This window comes from Orcinus orca, chromosome X (genome assembly GCF_937001465.1).
Source record: "Orcinus orca chromosome X, mOrcOrc1.1, whole genome shotgun sequence".
NCBI classification, from domain to species: domain Eukaryota; kingdom Metazoa; phylum Chordata; class Mammalia; order Artiodactyla; family Delphinidae; genus Orcinus; species Orcinus orca.
The window spans coordinates 104,117,661-104,124,443 of NC_064580.1; positions in this window are offsets into that span (position 1 = coordinate 104,117,661).

Sequence of the window (6,783 nt, forward strand, 5' to 3'; positions counted from 1 at the left end):
AGGTTTGGAGCACCACCTCCTCCTATTCCAGGCCCAAGAATCTTGGTTTAGGAAAAAAAAATGGAGACAAGGTAGAGACCAAAGAAAAGTCTCTGTCCACCTCTCCCTTGAACAAGAGAGACAAAGGGTGAAACAAAGGATATTTTTTCATAGTAAGTGGAAAGGAGGCTCTAGGGGAAAAAGAAATCGATGTCAACAGCTGGGCCCAGAGCTATCGATCCAGTTTAGGGAGCTGGGTATTGAGGGGGGCTGGCAGCTCAGCACGTCCTCTGGATAGTAGTCGGGGGTGTACAAGGAGATGGCTCTGGCTGGCTGGGCTTTCTAAGAGAAAGGAAAAACAGGACTCAGGTTCATGTGCAGATGAGTTCCTTACATCCCCTTCCACAGCCCCCATCACGAGGTCAAGCAACAGAGCTCTTTTTTCTTTTTTTCTCTCTTGCCTACCTTCCTTTTAACGCAACTGGTCACCTTAAGGGATTTCACCAGGACTGAAATATTCATAAGGAAGGAGGGAAAGTCAAAACGGGGGGGGCTGGGGGGGCGCTCACTGTGACTGGCCCTAGCCCAGGTCCCCAACCCCAGCACCTCAAAAAACGTCCAGAATGGTCCTATTTCTTCATTTTAACAAGAAGAAATTCCTAAGAATGTCCAATTAGGGAAGTCCCTGGCGGTCCAATGGTTAGGACTCTGCACTTTGACTTCTGGGGCCTGGGTTCAATCCCTGATCGAGGAACTAAGATCTTGTAAGCCACCTGGCGTGGCCAAAAATTAAAAAAAAATAAAAAATAAAGAATATCCAATTAATTCTGTGGGCCCACCCACCACATCAAAACCTTAACTCCAACAGGGAGTCAGACAGAAATATTGCCAGGTGCTAAATTGGCTCTGTTACTTACTTAACATAGAAACTTAGACTTCAGGGGTCTCTGTGACCAAACCTGGCCTTCCATTAGATGAATGCATTCTATAGTTTCAAAACTCTGCTTAACACTCAGTTTAACAGAGTGTTGGGCTCCCCTGGTGGCGCAGTGGTTGAGAGTCCACCTGCCGATGCAGGGGACACGGGTTCGTGCCCCGCTCCGGGAAGATCCCACATGCCGCGGAGCGGCTGGGCCCGTGAGCCATGGCCGCTGAGCCTGCGCGTCCGGAGCCTGTGCTCCGCAACGGGAGAGGCCACAACAGTGAGAGGCCCGCGTACCGCAAAAAACAAAACAAACAAACAAAAAATAAAATAAAAAATAAAAGAGTGTTCATCTCGTACACTGTTGTTTGGGTTTTTCAAAAATATTTATTTATTTATTTATTAAGAAATTTTATTTATTTATTTATTTATTTAAATAAAAAATATTTTATTTATTTATTTGGCTGCACCAAATAAATAAAGGTCTTAGTTGCGGTATGCGGGATCTTCATTGCTGCATGTGAGATCTTTAGTTGCGGCATGTGAACTCTCAGTTGTGGCATGTGGGATCTAGTTCCCTGACCAGGGATTGAACGTGGGCCCCCTGAATTGGGAGCGCAGAGCCTTAGCCACTGGACCGCCAGGGAGGTTCCTCATACACTGTTGATGGGGTGTAAATTGGTGTAGCCACTATGGAAAACAGTATGGAGGTTCCTTAAAAAACTAAAAATAGAACTACCATATGACCCAGCAATTCCACTCCTGGTTATATATCTGAAAAAAACAAAAACTCTAATTTGAAAAGGTACATGCACCCCAGTGTTCATAGCAGCACTATTTATTTACAATAGCCAAGACATGGAAGCAACTGAAATGTCCATCAACTGACAAATGGATTAAGAAGATGTGGTATATATACACAATGGAATATTACTCAGCCATAAAAAAGAATGAAATTCTGCCATTTGCAACAACATGCATGAACCTAGAGAATATTATGCTTAGCAAAATAAGTCAGATGGAGAAAGACAAATACTATATGATATCACTAACATGTGGAATCTAAAAAATAATACAAATGAACCTATATACAAAACAGAAATAGACTCACAGACATAGAAAACAAACTTATGGTTACCAAAGGGGAGAGGGAAGGGGGAGGGATAAATCAGGAGTATGGGATTAACAGACACAAACTACTATACATGAAATAGATAACCAACAAGGACTTACCATATAGCACAGGGAACTATACTCAATATCTTATAATAACCTATAATGGAATATAATCTGCAAAAAAGAAAAACATATCACTATGCTGTACACCTGAAACTTACACAATATTGTAAATCAACTATACTTCAATTAACAAAAAAAGAAAAACAAAAAAAGAAGGCTGACCACACCAAGATGGGAGTGTGAAGAGATAAGGAAAGAGAGCTCATAGTCATGAGGCAGCCGTCCAAGAATAGTAACCAAATCCAAGGCCAGAAATTGAAATCCATGAGCCTCACCCTGCTCCTTCTCACCATTCCTTCCCCTGAGAGCCATAAGAAGACTTTAATCCACAGGAAACAGACCAATGGTACTTTCAATAGCTCTTAACACTCCCTTGCCATTTCAGGGCCTTTTGCACAAGCACGGCTTGCTCTCCCTCACCACTGGTAGTCCTGTAATATTGTACAGCAATATCTCAATTACATAGAAACATACTAGGAGGTAATTTTGGTTCATAGGATTGCATATTTACTGCAGGAAAAGGCAAATTGCCAGGAAAGAGTCTTTTTTTCTTTTGCTGAGTTTTAATCATTTTTATTTTTCTTACTGTTTCCATTGTAACCATTCAGAGAAAAGTCCCAGGGTTCAGCACACATTCTGTCAAATTTTCTAGCTGTAGTCTTCTGACAATGAAATCTGATCTCCAGAACGATGACTCTGAGACACTGCAACCTCACAGCGGATCCCCAGAACATGTCGCTCATTTCTGACCCTACAGTTCGCTTGTTCTGTTCCTCTTCCCGCTTTTTCATCTAGACAATTCATTCAGGTCTTGCCTTATTCTCCTTTCGTTCTTCCTCCTTCCTTTTTCATCCTAGCCTGCGCACCTGGTGTCTCCCCTACCTGAACTCCTAAAAACCTGAAGTGTGGATCACTCATTTGGCAAGAAAGGTCATAAACAACGGCCTCCCAATGAAACTTAACTGTTTTGTGATATAAATCCTGTGTCCCTTACCTGCACAGAAAGTACCTGAAGTACCCACTGAGTCATTAGCTTTTTTGTTTCCCTCAATACAGCTGGCTAGGTGGTGCTTTACAATCATGAATAATGACAATTAAAACAGCTACACAGGCTTCCCTGGTGGCGCAGTGGTTGAGGGTCCGCTTAGCCATGCAGGGGACGTGGGTTCGTGCCCCGGTCTGGGAGGATTCCACATGCCACGGAGCGGCTGGGCCCGTAAGCCATGGCCGCTGAGCCTGCGCGTCCGCTGCCTGTGCTCCGCAACGGGAGAGGCCACAACAGTGAGAGGCGCGCGTACTGCAAAAGCAAAAACAAAAACAAAAACAAACAGCTACAATTTTCTGAGGGCTTCCTGTGTACAAAGTACTGTGCTAAGCAATATGCATGAATTATCATTGTTCTGTTTTGCAGAGGAGAAAACTAACGCAGAGAGAGGTTAAATCAGCAGTCCCCAACCTTTTTCGCACCAGGGACTGGTCCTGTGGAAGACAATTTTTCCGTGGACTGGGGGATGCGGGGGGTGGGCGATGATTCAGGTGGTAATGCGAGCCATGGCGGGGATGGGGAGTGGCAGATGAAACTTCCCTAGCTCACTTGCTGCTCACTTCTTGCTGTGGGCCTGGTTCCTAACAGGCCTCGGGCCAGTACTGTCCTCGGCTCAGGGGTAGGGGACCCCTGGGTTAAATAATATGCCTAAAGTCACACAGCTGACAAGTGGCTACAACAGAATTCATTTAATCAAATATTCAATTCATTTCATTAAATTCTTTGAATTTGAGAGAAAATGCACTAGGGCAGCGGTCCACGGAGTGGCTGGGCCCGTAAGCCATGGCAGCTAAGCCCGTGCACCACAACTACTGAGCCTGTGTGCCACAACTACTGAAAGCTGCACACCTAGAGCCCGTGCTCCACCACAAGATCAGCCACTGCAAAGAGAAGCGCCGCAACTACAGAAAGCCCGTGCAAGCCACAAAGACCCAACACAGCCAATAATAAAATAAATTCATTTTAAAAATAAAAATAAATAAAAGCAGCAGGTATGGGAACATATGTATATGAAAAACGGATTCACTTTGTTATGAAGCAGAAACTAACACACCATTGTAAAGAATTATACTCCAATAAAGATGTTAAAAAAAGGAAATAAATAAAATAAAAGCAACAGGCACACCTTACCTTTGTTCATGGGGCCTTCTTCAAATGGAACTGCCAGGTAGAAAACACACACGCACACACACAGATACTACACAGGTGTGCACCCTATAGCACATGTCTGTGATAGAAGCACAAACATACCCAGAAAATACCCGGAACACAAGCAGAATTGGCTTGTGTTATTAAAATAACCCTTCTGAAATGTATCTAGTGGCCTGTTGTCCTTGCCTTCGGTTTTTTCAGGTTCGATGCTGGGAAAAAACGCGTGTCCTTGTCCACCCTGGTCTTGGGGACGGGGAGGGGCTCATGCGGAACTGAAGCCGTGTCCATGCTGCATCGCCAGTTTATTAACACAGGCACACACAACACTTCTTGTTGGTAGGACGACCCCAGCCTGAGGAAGAGTTTTGCTGACGGACCAAAAACCGTTTCCACGGCTAGTCAGGTTTGGGCGGTAGCACTGCAGAGGGTTCTTGGAACCTGGACACCTGAGATCTTCTCTGAGATCGGAATCGCCTCCTTCTTACGCAGTAGCGATGGTTTCAGCATCGTGCCTCCGGATGGAGAAAACACAGCCTTTCTTTGCAGTTCCCCAAGCCCAGCAAAGCCGCAGGCTCCACGCTTAGCCACCACTCTCGCTCCCATTCTAACCTCAGTCCCGAGACCTGAATGGCCTCAGCCATCAGCTGTCGAGGATTCAGCCCAGGCTCCCGAAACCAATCCTACAGCTCCTGCTCAAGGTGTCACTCTCAAGAGCTGTCCTGGGCACCATCTTCCCTCGTGACTCCAGGACACTTCTGTGCAAATGGCAAGTTTTGAAACTGCCTCTTGGTATGTTCGTTGATGGAGGTCTTGCTATTCTTTTCCTTTGTGCATTTTAATAGTCAGGTGCTAGAGGGAAACTGGCTATTTTCATTTATTTATTTTATTTGGGTGGGATAATGACACCTTTATTTTGGACTACCTCGTAAAGAAATGTAGCATTTCCTTCCTCCCCCCAGTTTTATTGAGATAGAATTGACATACAACACTGTAAATATTTTGACTTACATACATCACGAGATTATTTGCACAAGTTTAGTGGACATCTATCATCTCATATAGATACATAAATAAATAGAAAAAAAATAAGATGTACTGATGAATTAATTATGTAATTAAAAAAAGCTAATTCAGCTTATAGAATACACTTTGTAGATAGTGGGCCACAAACAAATCTAAGCTATCACTTTGTAAGGAGCCAAAACAGATTTGGACAGGTGGCTGCTTGTACTCATGATTTAATCATCACACAAGTACCTATAACGCATGGTTACTGTTAGGAATTAAAATGATACTATCATTTCTCCTAACTACCTATAATCTATTTCTAGATAGAGCATACTGTTACATGATTCTTTATGGTGTAATACAAGTGAGCCAAAGATAAACTCTGTATATTGCTTCTATATTGTTTACTTCTTCACAGCAGACCGGGACCCGTTAGCTCAAAGGTACCTATCCAACTGGTGTAAATATAGCCTAAATAAGCAGACACTTATAATATTGTTAAAATGGCCACACAACACAAGGGAACTGGCAAACAAGCCGTAGAGTCTGCTCCGCAGTTGGAGAACGCATTAAACAACCTCCTGCAACCCCTGAAGGCCTCGGCTTCTAAAAATACAGAAACCAAACTCTCACGCTTCATGAAAACGTTCCTGGATCAACAGACCAGGAACATAAGCTATCTGGAATACCAGCTTAACTATCCCAAGGACTTAGAAAAGGCAGCCCAGAGTGAGGGACAGCTTGAAAAGGCTGCTAAAGCATCTGAAGCATCAGGTAAAGAGACAACATCTGAAGGCAACACAGCAAGTCTTCCCACCCAGCAGGTCCCAAAGTCGGCTACAAGGACACACGTTCTTTCTCAGCATCGAACTTGAAATAACCGAAGGCAAGGACAACAGGCCACTAGATACATTTCAGAAGGGTTATTTTAATAACACAAGCCAATTCTGCTTGTGTTCCGGGTATTTTCTGGGTATGTTTGTGCTTCTGTCACAGACATGTGATATAGGGTGCACACCTGTGTAGTATCTGTGTGTGTGCGTGTGTGTTTTCTACCTGGCAGTTCCATTGGAAGAAGGCCCCGTGAACAAACGTAAGATCTACCTGCTGCTCTTATTTTATTTTCATTTTTATTTTTTTAACATCTTTATTGGAGTATAATTGCTTTACAATGGTGTGTTAGTTTCTGCTTTATAACAAAGTGAATCCGTTTTTCATATACATATGTTCCCATACCTGCTGCTTTTATTTATTTTTATTTTTAAAATGAATTTATTTTATTATTGGCTGTGTTGGGTTTTTGTGGCTTGCACGGGCTTTCTGTAGTTGCGGCGCTTCTCTTTGCAGTGGCTTCCCTTGTGGTGGAGCACGGGCTCTAGGTGTGCGGCCTTCAGTAGTTGTGGCACACAGGCTCAGTAGTTGTGGCGCACGGGCTTAG